This window comes from Anomalospiza imberbis, chromosome 5 (assembly GCF_031753505.1).
Source record: "Anomalospiza imberbis isolate Cuckoo-Finch-1a 21T00152 chromosome 5, ASM3175350v1, whole genome shotgun sequence".
NCBI lineage: Eukaryota > Metazoa > Chordata > Aves > Passeriformes > Viduidae > Anomalospiza > Anomalospiza imberbis.
In genome coordinates, this window is record NC_089685.1 from 14123635 (window position 1) to 14139483 (window position 15849).

The 15849-nt window shown below is 43.2% G+C and overlaps 1 protein-coding gene and 1 long non-coding RNA gene across 2 annotated transcripts in view; one reads left to right on the forward strand and one right to left on the reverse strand.

Annotated features, from left to right (window-relative positions):
• The window catches only part of SLC26A3 (solute carrier family 26 member 3), a 30506-nt gene extending 19596 nt beyond the window's left edge, over positions 1 to 10910 (reverse strand). Inside the window, exon 1 of the mRNA XM_068189707.1 lies at positions 10887 to 10910. The gene's annotated coding sequence lies outside the window, so the exon portion shown is untranslated. The remainder of the gene's footprint in view (positions 1 to 10886) is intronic.
• Positions 10034 to 11367, forward strand: LOC137473760 (uncharacterized). Its single transcript, XR_010998970.1, has 3 exons — positions 10034 to 10182; positions 10320 to 10404; positions 11141 to 11367. It is a non-coding gene; the product is annotated as an uncharacterized lncRNA (long non-coding RNA).
• The last annotated feature ends 4482 nt before the right edge of the window (positions 11368 to 15849 follow it).

Consider the following 15849-nt stretch of genomic DNA (forward strand, 5'->3'; position numbering starts at 1 on the left):
ATACATCACAAGAATCTGCAATATAAACCAAAGAACAGCTTTTTAAAGACTATGTTTGAATGCAGGAGGGACTCTTGGCTCTAAAGAAGTCAGTAGAGTCTTGTCCTTGGCTTCATCACATCTACCTGTAAGTGCTTTATTCTTGGATTATTTCCCCTAATCCACTGAAGCAGTAAGGTGATATGTGGACTGACAAAGGGAATAAACACTTTGGCTTTTCTGTTTGCAGCACTAGTGTTAAAAACATGATTTACCCCTGATGGTGCAGAAGAGCTTTCATGCACAAAGGCCACACAGGAGGTTGGTTGCCTGTGTCCCACACTGCAGAAGTTCAGCTTTATGTTTTTTCACCAGATACTCAAAAAACAGCTAAACTAATTAACTGGGAAAGTGTGGCCTTTTCTACCTAGGCAGAACAGAGAAGGAGAAGGAAATGAAAATTCCTGATTGTTCTGTCTCTCAGGTAGTTCCATAAACACAGAGAGTTCAGAGATGTAAATCAGTCACAGCCTGATTCTTTGCCAAGCCTCAAGCACTCTCAGCTTCCCTTTGTTTTCATGGAAGCTGAAAACCACCCACAGCTCTTGAAAGCCCCTCAGTGAGCTGAGTTCTGAAGGGCTTTATGTGTGCTGCCTCTCACCCTGGCCAGGATGGAGAGGGAAGAACAAGTGACTGGATTGAGATAAAGCAGCAACAAATTCAGTGTCTTACTGCATAAAGAAGCTAGTCTTCACAGAGGAAGAAGAAAACAGTCCTGCTGGAGACGCAGGATTTGTCTTGTGAAGATTTCCACGTCTTTCGTCAGTGTTAAATAAACACCAGTATAGATACTGGGAGATTAGCTGGCTGAGAACATGGATAACAGCATCAGCCCATACAGATTTCTAGTGTTTCCCAATGTTTTCCTTCACCATGTGCTGTATAAAACTTCTGTTCTCCTGTGTAGCTTTCTGGCAACATCCTGTCTTCTGGCCAGGTTCTGCCCAAAGCCTTGAAGCAAAGTTTGCTCACAATACCATCTGCTGTGATGCTAGAGGTGCAAAACACCCCTAACTCGAGTTCTTCCAACCACTTAAAAATGACACTCTGTTCTACTTGGGCAGTTTAGCACATAAACTCAGTGGTAAGCGCATCAGGCAGTTTGGTCATGCACCTCTTGTCAGTGCCAGTTCCTCTCTCCTTTTTGGAGGAAAGACAGGGACCCACCCTCTGAATGGCATCCTTAGGAAGATTTGAAGCTCCCACTGGGGACATCCAAGAAAGAAGTGGAAAAATGCTTGGCCCTGAGAGGCCTTCATGGAAAGCACAGGTGTCACTTGTACTCACAGACTCAGGACACTGATGCCAGAAGGAAGCATAATGTCATTTCACTTTCCATTTCTTATAGTCTCTAGTACCTTAGGTTTTTTACAGCAAATTTCTTTTACTAGCACCCTGAAGTCCAACTCAAATCAGTCATGTTACTGTGTCAAATTCAGTGGTGACACTTAGAACTAGGATGAGGATGAGTAAGTTTAGTCAAGATGCAAATATCAGGCAAACAACGTAAGAAAGGAAAGGGCAGTGAGATTAGATGGGAAGAGGTGAGTTCCATTAACAATGATATTTCTTGATTGCTCAGATTTATTGAGACCTGTAGAAAAAGAGGGTTGGAATTTTGTTTACTGCCTCCAGAAGAGCTGACACCCTGCTAGGATGTGAGTCACTGAAAGTTATCACTCTTTTGTACAGAACACACTATAAGCAGGAGCACCCAGTGCAGTTATTGCAGTGTATGGTGAAGTGGAACTGGAAATTTCCAATAAAAAATTGGTGCCATATTCACATACCTCTCAGTTTTTATTCACACTTCTTTTATTATACTTCTGTGATTTTATTATCTTTTTTATGGACTTTACAGTTATTGTGCCCTGAAAGCTAGCAACCATGGCGTCAATATTGGGTGTTTACAGGATTCCATTGCACCATAATGAAGAATACAAACACAAAATCCTGCACATTGCTTTTCAGAACAAGTTTTGACATCCTTCTCTGCCAACATTAAAAATTGTGGTTGATTCTTCAATACAAAAGTATAATATTTATTTTAATCCAATGTTATTTTCCCTCCTATGCACTTTCTGTATTTTGCTTAAGATGTACATAATTTGTTTTCATTTAAAGCTGTCTCTTTTAACTTCATTAAGAAAATTAATTAAGCATTCTCTCACATCAGAGGCAACCAACCAATTATACTTGTCAATTCAGCATTTGACTCTACTTTCACAGTTGCTGAATCTAGCAATACATTGAGACTCAACAAGGCTGGGAATCACAGGGATGGGAGAAAGCTCAATCAAAGAGCTGGTGATGGGTGAGTCATGGAATCTGCAGTGTCACAGCCTGAACTGCTACAGATACTGGTACAGAGGGACTGCTACACGAGCATGGAGTTGTGTTTATCACAGACTGCAGTGAGTGTTCAGATATCTGAAAGAAAGCAGAGACGAGGATTGTCTCTTTTTGTGCTGCGCTGGAATGGGAGGCTCAGCCTTGCGACTCCACCCTGATGTCCTGTCTGCTGGCTACAGGGACACTTGCCCCAGAGATGCTTGTGGGACCCCCATTTGCAAGGGGTTTTCAGCCATGTGAGAATGTAAAAATATCCCATGTTCCACCAGGCCAAAGGAGAAGCATTGCAGGGTGTCCTGTCCACCTCAGGCTTGCATACAGTGTTCATGTATATTCATCCTCTAGGCATATCCCATCTCGAGGAAGCCAGAGTCAAGATAATGGTCCTTGAAGACCATAACAATGGTTACCTGAATTTCAATTAATCCCAAAATATTTCTGTTACATAGGAACAAAGTCAAACTGTCATGAAAGCAAAAGCAAAATGAAAATAATTATAAATGGCCAAAATGCTGCCTGGCAGAATATGACAAGAAACTTCCATTAATGGGTGTCAGCACCGTATTTCACAGGTGAGCCCTGGCCACTGTTCCCAGTTTCTTTCCTAAAGTCCAGCTGAGCACACTTTTACTTGCTTATCCATTTTTAAATAACCTTAAAATAAACTGTTAAAAATAACCTAAACAAATAATATATTTCTAGGTAGCTGGTGGAACATTAGAATATATACAAACACTGTCAGAGGCATCTAGTAATCATTTATGCTTGTGCTCTAGGTCTCCCTGTTGTGATGTACCTTTGCAGATACCACTGCAATAAAATACTCCACTATCTCCAGATACTTTAGACTGTGCCATTCCTTAAACGGTGTGAATTATGTCTGCAGTTTCCCTCAGGTAACAGCAACACGGAAAAATATCTTTCCTAATATTTCACCAGGTCTCTTATCAGTTCCTGCGTTCCTATCAGCATCAGCTTGTTTTGCAAGAATGTGCAAAATGAAATTATCTGGGGTTTTGCTCATGGAGCAACATTGCTGTGTTCATCTAGCAGAGGGATTCACCCACCTGCAGGCTCCACAGGTCTGGGGTCTACAATCCCCCACTTCATTGCCAAGTGTTGGTTCCAGAGTTATCCAGGTGTGCATAGAGCATTTGAAATCACATCTGGATTTGGGAATTTTAAGCTGAACTTACTTTTATTAACAGCCTTCTCTTCCCCTGGAATTGTACAAAAGAAGTTGCCATGGGATATGGAGAATTTTGTCTTTTGATCTTACATCAGGATAGTTTCAGATTATTTAAGGAGCCTCACTTTCCTGAACATTTTGGTAATTCTTAAGAGTTCCTACATTGCAATAATTTCCTGCTGGCATTCTTTGAAATTCTCGTTATTTTTCAACATACTGTTAACATAGCTTCTTCTATTTGTGGGCTCATAAACATTTCCATACAGATCTTTCAAGCACACATTGAAGTTTATCATAGAGAAGTCTGTTTTTCTTACTCATGTCACAGAGATCCTTAGAAAACACTAGTTTCAAGACCACATGCTGAATATCAGTGGTTAGATTAATTTCCAGATTAGTGCTAGCAAATTTTCACTTCTTTAAAGTTTGCTTCCCTACGTCATACAGGTACCACATTCTTTAAAACCATATTAAAATACATTAAGCAGTAAATAAAATCTTAAATATATATATATTTAAATACTATTATAATAGAGACAAGTAGGACAAATTAAGGGTAAAATTCAAGAGCTGAGTTCAGTTGTTAAGTTAAACATATGTTTGTCCCCTTTATTCTTAATCTACAAGTGAGATCTCTCTTGTGCTGCTGAAAAGCCCCACAGTACCCTCTGTTGCACTCGCACCCCTGAATATTCCTCCTATCTGCTTGTTTGCAGATTGACACAGGAAGATGATGAAATCTTTATGCAGATCAGCAGGTGGCCTGACCTGGCATGCTGTCTGCTCAGGAGAAGGCAGAAGGAGGAAAGTGGTTATATATAATATAATCCCAGCTGTAGCACTCCTTATTAACTGTGCTAATTTGAGGAGGTTTACAAGTATGACAATTGAGAGATGCAGGAGGAAAAGACAACACAACAAAACAAGCAACCACAAATGCAGCATTTGAATGAATTTTCATTTCCCACTGAAGCAATGTGAATTTCCATGCTCATGGTCCCAAACCCACCAGTTCTGGGTCTCCTGGGCTTATCCACAACATCTCTCATTTCAGCCCAGCCTTGACCCCCAGCTTTTTTCTTGCCCCATACAATGATTGTACCTCATACTTTGGCCTCTGCTTATATGAGGGGAAGCCTCGGTGCTCATGGGGCTTAGCTGAGACTTGCATACAGCCAGTGGTTTCAGCCTATTTCTCTTTTTTTAGCACCTTTTTTTTAAAGTAAATAAAGAGGTTTATTTGCTCACTGGGCCAAATCTGAAGGAAATGTGGCCACTTAGAACTGTAATCAGGCCCACAGGTGTCTCTGGTCCCCAGAGAGGTCATGACTGTAGTTTTTACCTCCAACATTATTAATAAAAAGAGCTGCACTTCCTCCAGCTGGGATAAAAAATGCAAAACTGCAAATCCCAAAGCCAGGTGTGCAAAGTCATTTCGCAAACCGTGGGCAGTAACAGCAATGGGAAAACCCTCCAGTGGGTGGTGGCACCTTCTCTTGCAGCAGCCTCTGGGGAAGAGATCCTGGCCACAGCACCTGCTGCCAGGGCTGGTGCTACCCTTGGCTCCTCAAAAGGCTGCTTCCAGCTGAAATTGTGCCAGAGCAAACAAGCCAAAAATACTCTGACTAATCAATTTAGGATAAAGGCTATCTCAGAAAAGATAGCTGTTCCAGGAAATGAGCTTCTTTCTCAATAGCTGGCATCATTCCCAGTGAACCACCAACAGGGCTCTGAGCACTGGGCTACAGAAGTGAAAAAAAGAGTGCTTTGGATGAAAATAAAGAGGGAATCTCACCCATGCAAAGCTTCATGCAAAAACACATAAAAATAAGGCAATAAGAAACTGGTCAGTTGGAAGAGCAGCACTGGGATTGGGGAAAACAACCATAATGCTGAACACAAGTCCCTTGAAAACAAGCATTTGAGGGATTGGAGGAGGGGGAAGGGGAGTTGCCCATTCTTACCAGTCAGTTACCAAAGTTTATGAGGAAGGTAATTTAGAGCAAGCAAAAGGAGGATAAAATAAGAGCAGGAGGTCCAGCAGGGCTCTTCCTGGAAGGCTGAGGAGGCAAAGGCTCCTTAAGATGGGAACCAGAAGCACCTGGGAGTCTCCACAAGCACAACGGTGAGGTTATCCTGGCTGGGGCAAACAGAGTCTCCTGGGTGGAAACCTGTAGCTGGCACTCTGGGTGGGGGGGTGCTTTTGCAAAGAAAGGACAGACAAGTGAAGAGTCCTTATCAAACTCTCCTTCACATCTTGAAAATATCTTGCCTGTCTCATTCATCAAGATGTTTGTATGAAAAAAAAGTCATGCAGTCCATGTATTTGGAGTGTATTTGTATGACCCAGTCTAGTTGTCAATGGAAGTTTAATACTTGCTCATCATAATGCCATAAATGTTTGTGTTTCTGGGGCTTAGAGCTCAGTCCTGAAACAATATTACAAACTACCACCAAGTCTGAGGCTATTCCCGCCATAGCCCTTAGAAAGGTATTGTAAGTTTACGATAATAATTACAACTAACTGTGATGTTACATTTTAGTTAAATGGTATGCTGTCTCAGCCCTGGAAAATGTCTGGTTTATTCCAAGCCTGTGATCCTCCCCTGCAGTATCCTGTGTCTGTAATCCCATTGGCCCAATCTGTTCCGCGCCCACTTTGAATCTCCCTGTTCAGTGTGCCGGGGGGACGGTTCTCTCTCTCTTTGCCAGCTCTCCTGGCTGGTGCCCGCTCAGCCCCTCTCTCCCCCTGCCCTTTCCCCATCACTCCCCTTTCCCCCCCTCTCTCTCAGAAACCATGCTGCCTCCCGGGGGTAAGACCCCAATTAACCCTCATCTAATGAGCACCCTCAGAAGATGTGTGGAGCCTCCTTGCCTGCCTGCTGCCACCAGCGAACTCACAGCCTGGGGGGGCCCCCCAGGGACACCCCCGGGGGGTCCCCCCCCCCCCCGAAACGCGCCGCTACACTAACTTTTAAAGCTTTATCATTATAAATACTGTAGTATGCTTTCATATCATAGTGGCTTTCATGAAAAATGCTTTCAAATATTCTAATATTCTATAAAAAATTATAGTATTTAAGTATTCTTTTTATTATCTGTCTTTGTAATAAAAAGTTAATTATTTTTTACTTATTGGCTGCACTTGCACAATGTAATTTCCAAGGTCTTCTGCAAAGGCTTTTTAATTTATAACTTGGGATGGGCCTAAAATAAAACCCATGTATCTAAGTACATCTAATAAAGATGAGTTGATTGCAGTCTAAGTCATAATCAGGACAACCCCAATTAAATATCCTCTGTCCTAGAAAAACAACCATGCAAATGTGTGCATTCCTCCCTTCTGTTGAATCATTCTGTTGCATTAGCCAATCCAGCCCTTTATTTACTCAACTGTCTTCTCAGAGCCTGGTTGAAACAGCACTGGGGAGTCAGATTCCAGCTTGTTTTGGACCGTCAGGTTTCACCATCAGGACAAGGTGGGCAGGGGACTCTTGCCTGAGTTATGGATGCGAGGTATGGTGCAGCACTGCTGGTCCCATTGGCAAAAGCTTCTAATTAACATGCACAATACATAAGTGATGCAGACGCTCATGATTTTCTAATGATATTCAGATGCAGATGCTCATGATATTCTAAAGTGCTGTGTTGCTCCAGTTTGGGTTGCAAAGGTTGCGCCACCCAGACTATCCTGGCTCCCGATGAGCTCTGAGCAGCCCATGGCGGGAAGAGACCTCCTGCTATTAGTGCTGGCAAGCCTGAAAAGTATCCTGCCTCATCTCTTAGGTATGAAGTGAGGCTTTGCCAAAAGGATTCCCACCTCCACAAGAACCACTCTGCCTTCCTCATGTACTTTAAGATGTTCTTTAAGTTTCTAGAACAATTTTCTTCCACCTGAAGGTAAGTATTAGTTAATTCTAAGCAACTAGGTTTTGTTCAATGACTAAACTCCAACTCTCTATAGTGAGACATACCAGCAATTGATGGAAATTATCAGGGTGAAGCAAAGGAGACAGGGCACATTTGGGAGAGTGCATGTGAAAATGTCCAACTGCAGATGGGTTAGATGGCTGAAGTAACCAGGTAAGCCAGCTTGCTGGGGAGACTGATAGGATGCCAGAAAATACAAATTAACCTATGGAGGTCTCACCCTGGCACAGAGGGCTGCCTGTGTGCTCTTGTGGACGGGTGACCATTCTGCAAGCCTCCTTTGGAGGGCTTAGCAATCAGCCTTGCTGAGGAAGAGGAGCAGGGAGATATCCCCACCACCCTGCTCCTAGCCTTTCCCCTCCTCCTATCAACCCACAGGAGAGCAGAAACAGCTGAGCACTTGTTCTGAGCTGGAAAGAGATTATTCTGTGCTTCATTTAGCCTTATGAGCTTAAAAAAAGTCTTCAGGACAGAAGATGTTTTCTCTTGCTACCAGCTTAAACACTGGAAAATGAAACTATTGTGTGCACACGAGGCCATCGAAAGGCAAGGTTTTTCCAAACTAATGTAACCCAATTGCAGAGCACTGTGCTCTACCTTGACTGCCTGGTGCACCACAGGGCATTCTGTTAATATTTAAACTCAGTCTTTTGAGTCTTATCCCAGAAGCCGTAGTAGCGTTTGGAGTTTAGGCGAGTGGTGCAAGCAAGACCCTGGTAGGTCTGAGCTGCTGAATGGCAGCACTCACACGCTCCTGCCAGCCAGGAGCTAGGAAGGTCCTGGGGGTGAAGTCACAGCAGGTGAAGGAGGCGTATCCCAGGCAGCTGCAGTCAGCACAGTAGTCTGGTGAAGCTGTCACATGAGATCCGACCTTCACAGCCTCCCCAGGAGAGTGAGGAGAGCCTTTGCCAGGAAGGAGCACTGAGGTGCAAACAGGAGCCACGCACACGCTGTACCATGGCTGCAACTTCCTTGTCTTTGTCCCCACAATGAGGGAGCAGTGGGAGTAGCATGGGGAGCCAGAGACCCAGCTGGGGCTGCAGAGGGGAGCAACTTCGATGGAGTGCCAAGGTCACAGGTGGTGGTGGAGGAGCATGTGTGACATCCTATGCTCTCATGTACCTTGTACTCATAAAAACCCCCAAATAACTTGTATAGTTTTAGTATTCTGAAGGCAGGTTGGAGAGGATGAGAGTATGATGTCTATGCCAGAGGAATGAGGTGCCAGCAAAATGTGTAGAAAGGATAAATGACATGTGCAGAGTAGGGGCTGTCTTCTCAAGGCATCAACAAATTCATGTCTAAATTTTCATCAGGAGAGACTGGCGCCCTACTCTGATTGATGTAGCTACAAAACCCTGTTTTTCTGAAGAATGAATATAGAAAACTCTCCCCTCAGTTCCTGGACACACATGTACCTATGTCTGCCTATGCCAGAGTATTTATGTATATGTGTATGCAAATGAATACCAAAAATAATTCCAAATCAACCATTTAACAAAATTAACAAAAATGCAAACACAATGATTAGACTGGCCTGGTCATACAGGAAAATGAGCTGGGGCTCTTGTGACCACTATAAACCATTATTTTTAATAAAGTGACATTTTATGATAGGGCTATAAATATATAAATAGCATTTTCTCCTGACAGTCTAAGAATACAGGATATGAAATGCCATTGAACTCCCTTATTCCTGCTTATTTGAAGACTGATCCAAGATAAATTTTTTACTCAAGCATTATTTGTTAATGTATACCTATGCTGATAACCCTTAGACTCTGTCTTAAGAGAAAGTGTTTGTAAATATGCCCCTTACTTAATCACTCCAATTTTTGAAGATAATAATTCAATTAGAGGAACAGTAACTTGACTAGAAGAATAATTAATGCTTGCTTAAGTGCCATTTTTAATACTAAAGCCGCATTCAACAGTTAAAAATTACCTGAACTATCTCACTATTACTGTATTAATTATTTAAGTACACTTGTCACTTTATAGAACCTTCCATTCAAGATTCTTTAATTGCTTTACGACTGTTAGTGTGATCCTTTCCTTAGTAGACAAACATCTGATATTTGCTTTACTTAAAATAAACTGACACATGTAAAATTTACTCAGTGTCGTATCAAAGGATGTTGAATTGATAGATATTTTTGAAACTTCCTTTGCAAGGATATCTTGTCCTCTGACAGCCCAATGTAGCTCTTGTTAAAGGCAGATACCAGCTCATGGCAATTCTTCATTCTTCATTATTCTGGAATTAAAATGACCAGGACTGGGAGAAGCCTTCTGAAAGCCCAACCAAACCTCAAATAATTTCAAGGGGGAAAATAGTGTCCTTGTATTTTCTCTTACTTCTGCTTCAAGTCTGTGGCAGATCCTTGAGACTATTCTTGGTCTTAAAATTCGTGGATTGAAAAGCCTTTCCCTAGAAATCTGATCCTGCCTTCAGGCAGGGAAGCAAGCTGTGAAAAGAAGAATGGGGAAGATGCTGGCTCTTGCTGGCCTAAGAGGTGTTGCTTTGGTGTCACATTCATAGTGGGGCTGGATTACTGACATGATTTTCCATCTTCCTCCTTATCAACCAGCTCAAAATCACCACTGTGTCCCTCACAAGTCCACACTGATTTGCTCCATGACCAATTAGCTGGCACAGGGCAGGCAGCCATGTCCTTGTGTGGGTTGTGCCTCACCTGGGTGACCTGGGAGTTCAGGTCCTATTGTTCGTGTGCTGCTGTTCACAAGGATGTCTTGTCACATGTCTTCCTTAATTGTTTCCCAACAATGTCTCTTTAATCCATTTTAGTTATTGACTAGGCCACTAGCAAGAATACCAGAACTTCAAGAACTGTGGTTGACATTGTTCGGGAGGCCTGTGAGGGGCATTGCAGGTGTTGGTTATTAGCTTGTTAGACATTAATATGACTCTGTTCCACAAATATGTTAAGAATGCAGCCAAACAAAATACTCATGTATCTCTGTGCAAAGGACACTTTGAGGAGCAGTTCCTGGTCTCTCAGGCTCTCAATATTAGAAACAAATAAATGTAAATTAAACTGCTAGAGAGAACAAAATTCAAAATCAAAAGGGAGTCTTTTTTCTCTGAGTGCCAAACACAAAGTGATGTTCCCATCCTACAATGTCACTGAGGCCAGTATTCCAACAGGAATTTAGCATGCAAATATTGACTGCCACACTTCACAGCTGCACTGCTCCATGCTGTGCTGCAGGTCTTTGCAATAAAATCCAACACATAAAATCTGCTTCAGGATGAACTCTGGGATGGTTTCAAACTAAGTGGTTCAGGTATTTGTAAGAGTATGACAAGTATTTTGCCAAACTTTATGTGCGAAATGTCCACAATTCAACTTACCTCACTTGCTCCATGCTGTGAGCCTCAAGGCTGCAGACCTGCTGAGGAAAAACAAAAAAGAAATCAGGTATTTGATCTCGTAATTTCTTATCATCACTTTGTGAAAGCACCCAGAAACAAACACTAGTTAAAGCAAACTGTTAAGATTGCAAAAGCATTCCAAATTAGGACATGACAGAATTTGGATGTTTTATGTGCATATGTATTGGATACAGACAGTAACTGCAGGATCTCATGTCTATGCCCCATGGGAGCCTTGCCTCTTCCAGATCAAAAGAAGAGAGATTAATTGGGTGACTCATAGAAGAAAGCTGATATGAATGCCCATAGCTGAACTGGTCACAGTCAGCTGTCTTTACAAAAGAGATGTCTTTATGAAAAAGTTCCAGGCTGTGAAAAGCCCATCTTCCCATGGTGCTGTCTACTGGAGGTGCCTTGTGAGTATCTGTTGCTCCAACTGTATCCAAAGCCACTCCACTGAAGTCTCACAGATGCAGGTGTTGCCTTTGCAGACATTCAAAGTCCAGTGATTTGACTCCTGTCCTGGGTATGTAATGGCAGGGGCTGCTACTGGGAAGTTTGAAAATTTTAGAGGGCTTCAGAACCAGAAGAAAAATTTCCAACATGTGTCTACTTTGGGTTGTGACAGAGCACTGTGAATTCTGACACAGTTTTTGCTGAGCTGAAAGTGGGCTCCTAGATCAGCTTGGACAGGGAAACTGGGGTGGTCTAAGGGGCTGTGGGTGCCCACAGGGAGGTCCCGCTTTCCCCTCCAGCACCTTGACATCTCTGCTGTGCATTGCATGTCTGTTTTGTGCCTTGCAGTAGAGGTGCTAATGTGTAGCTGGACTGAGGAACAGCTGGAAAAGGAACTGCAAGAGGAGGGGAAATGTTGCGTGCCGGGTTGGTTCAGTTAGGGATTTTAATAAATGTTAGTTAGTCGGTTCTATGTACCCCCATTTTCCCCTCACAATGGTTCGCTCCAAGCTGTCTACCATAGGAGCTTTTACATGTCCATCTTATAGCCACCCCCTGTTCATTCCTGAAAGTTCTGTGTCAGTCACCCCACCTCCACGTTCCCATTTGTCCCAGAACACTGTACCCACCTCTGTTATGTTCCCGTAGGTTGCCGTGGCCCATGTCACTCCCCTGTTGTCTGTCCCCATTGGGCGAGGGAGGCTTCCGCCCCTGTCTGCCTGCCCCCTATTTAACCCCATGCTCCCTTTGTCCAATTTGCCATTTTGTCCACACGCGCAACCTGGGAATGCTGCTGCGAGCACCGCGGCAGCCACGTGGGAAATAAACAGTTCTCAGCCACGCGGGGCAAGGTGTGCCTTCTCTCTCCCTTTGTCTCCTTTCAGCGTGTGGCTACGAAGGCGGCAAGCCCACACGGGGGCTCAGCCCTAGAGCTCTGCACATGCGGCAGCCCCAGTCTCACCGAAAGGCAGCGCCACTAGCCGGGTGCCCCAGCTGCCCGAGGCCAGGGCGAAGAAGAACTAAAGCTGCAGGGAAATAGTGGGAATTTGGCAATTTCCAGTGAAGACAGACACTAGGAGTCTGCTCTGCAATTTTGCAAGTAAACCTACTAGCTCTCCCCTTAGCGTAGTCAGATCACAGTTTTACAGCATAAATCAGGTTGGAGGAGTAATAGCAAAGCAAAAGTTAGAAATGGATCTCTGCAACAAGGCTTCCTCCAAAAGCACTGTACAGGGCATTTGTGGTGGCAACACAGTGCACAGCCCATAACCCCACATCTTCCCCTGCCTTTTTGCCTTTTAGAGTTTTTAAGTTCTCTCAGCTTCCGCTGGAGGGAGCGAAGTAACTTTAGAGTGAAGCAGAGTAACTGTTTCAACCATGGGCACTGGCAATCTGGCACTGAGCTACAGCGTAGTTACTCTAAATTTAGTTCTAAATGCAAAAAGAGGCAAGTCGCCTTAGAGGCTGCTGCAGTAAGAGAAATGGTTGTAGTCATTCCTCCAGTGAGCCATGAAAACACCCCTCTAGAACAAATGGGTAGAGAAGGTGGATTATTTTAACCCGCGTTTTAACCCATGCTGAATTAATGTCTGAATATTGCCATGTTTATAAGGGCATTAGAGGGAGAAAAAAATCTCAGAAACAGACTCCTTAAGCCTTCAGAAGCAGTAGATCTTGAGCCCTCACATCGTCTTACAGTGTACTTTAAGCTACTGCTTGGTGACATTGGGATATTGAAGCAGCTGGTATCCCAGCAGGGCAGTGAGGACAAATCTGCCCAGCAGCTGTCACAGGAGCATTACATTACCTTCCTGGGTAGTACTTCTTGGTTTCTACTTGAAATCAGCCTCAAAGATCCTCAAAGACCCTCAGACATTTTCATCCTAAAGAAGCTGAACCTTGCTGAGCTTATCTAGGCATTCCTATCACCCTGAAGCTATGTTTAGGAGTATGGCAGCACTTCACTCTCACTCACGTAGGCATACCTAAACTGGATGAAGAAAACGCCCTTGTGTTATCAGCACAGTTTCAAGCACAAATCCAAAACATAGCCCCATACGAGCTACTATGAAGAAACTCTTTCCTACTAATCTTTATCAATTACAGTTCTTAAAGGGCAAACTGCATATCAGTGTGGGGTGTGCACTTTGGTTTTCACAGTGTCAGTTGATTTATTGTACTAGATCAGGACATTCTCCCATCTAGGTGCTGTACAGTGCCTATGATCTTAACCCTGCAGTGAACTAGGGTGCAGAAATTACACTGTGTTTATCACCCTGTTATCACTGAGAAACTTCCAAACTGCACAATGTCATTATGCTTCAGGGAGAACTTTGACTTTCATAAAGCCAAGGTGACATAACAATGGGAAGGTATTACTTCAGAGATTCTCTGTAGGGGCAAAGAAAATGTCACTGGTTTCTGGTGCAAAATTTCCTGCTAGCCACAATTCTCCCTGTTGCTCAGAGGGGCTAAAGGTCAGATCCTGAATTAGGAGAGCAGAGCATGAGGAAACCTAACCCCAAAGGAGAAGTGTACCATTTCTTTGATGTAACACATATCTCTTGAAGGGTATCTGTGAGTGAATTGCGTATCTGATAGAGCTTTTGGAATTGAAGAAAATTAAATACTGCACAGTTGCTGCATTTTTAATGGCCTTGTTTGAAGACAAGATGAGATTTTAGTTAACATGAAAACTTTTGTGGAAACTTTCCACCTCAGTTTACATTTACATGTTTTCCAACAATGGAACAAATTTTTACAGCTACCTAAGAAATAGAAAATATTTGTAGTTTTTGGTTTGATTTTTATTGCAAAGCTGAAAATGTAACTGGGAGCTTAAAACAAATGAAAGTGGGATGTTTTTGCTTTACATGTGAAAATTAACTGGCACTTCATGATCAGCTCTGGTATGAATGCTTATAAAGAACTTTAAATTGGCATGGCATATTCATCACAGAAAAAGGGAAACAACAATCACATATCTTTCTAATTCTCATTGCAAAGACCTTGAATTATAGGCACTGGGCACTTTTATCCTACAGTGAATTTTTTGCATAACCTTCTAGAAAGAACACTGACTTTTTCCCATGAATAAACCAGGCTTTCGTATACTGCATTGACCTCATCCATAATCTCCTTTCTAATTAAGTCACAGATTTTCACAAGTGTAATGTGCAGGGAACATAATTTTACAGGGTACAACAAGTTACTGATATGCAAAACAACCCAATGCTATTGCAAAATAATTGCTACTCAGAAGAAAGTCACATGGAAGGAAATTGGAGGGAAGGACATCAGACACAGACCTCCCACTGTCTTTCTGCAATACAAACTTGATATATCAAGTTAAGCAAACTGATGACTAAAGGGAGGTTCCTCTCTGCCTCCTTTGAGGGGCAGCAACACAGTTGTGTCCCAGGGATGCCGAGGGCAGGACCCAGTCGGACAGCCTGAGATGGCCTGAGTTCTCCAGGCCTCTGGAGGCCCTCCTTCATTAATGAGGTGAGCTTTTTTCTCATCAGCTTTGACTGTATCAAAATTAGATGTTTAGTATAGGTCACCTGTGTTCCCTCTCTGCTTAGCATATGGCAGCACTAGAGCTGGAGGACAATCCTTGACACCCACTCTGGGGTAGGATGAGTGACCCTCTCAATTTGCCAATCTTTCTGCATGTCCCATAGGAGCCCAGAAGACAAGTTTTCTATTAGTCCTGCTAAACCAGATGTCCAACCCTGAGCTGCAGTAAGTCCCACAATGATTGCTCGCTTTCTCTGCATAGTAAAAGCAGAGGCAGGAATCCTTGAAGGTCCCACGGAAGATTGTCTTGGCCTTGGTGAATGCATGTGAGACAAGCAGATAGAATCTCCTGGGTGCTTATTTTCAAAGACACTTGCTGACCATGAAGGGAATTTGGATACTTGCTTTAGGGGAATGGATTCTCTAGGCGCCTTACATTTAAATGCAAAGCAGTATGACTCCCTTGGGTGAGGCAGCTGGATTCCACCTCACACAAAAACCACTGCCAGGAGCAGAGTGCTGGGTGTTTAACCACAGTATGTGGCAAAGTCTTCAGTATATAATGGTTCAGCTTGGACTACTGCCCTTTTCTGGGCTCACTAGGTGGTGTGAGAGAACCCAAATGTGTCCTGTCACTTGCACCAGCTGTGGTACCCTTTTAAGGGTCTGCAGCTCTGATCTTCTCTTTAGCTTGAAAATGTTTCAAGCTTCCCAAACCCTTCTTGCGTACGTGTGCTCCTTTAGAGCTCTAACTGGTAGAGGAATGTCCTGACCGCTTAACTTTCCTGCTGGCATCTGGGAGCCACAGATCTTTGTAAAATACCTGCACAATAGAGCAAATACCAGGTCTCCTGATATGCTTTGTCCTGCCTTTTCAATGAATCCAAGGTATGCTGCTATTTTGCATCTGGCCTAGTTTCACTCACCTTCTTTCCTATTTATCCTACATATTTATGCAGAACCTCAA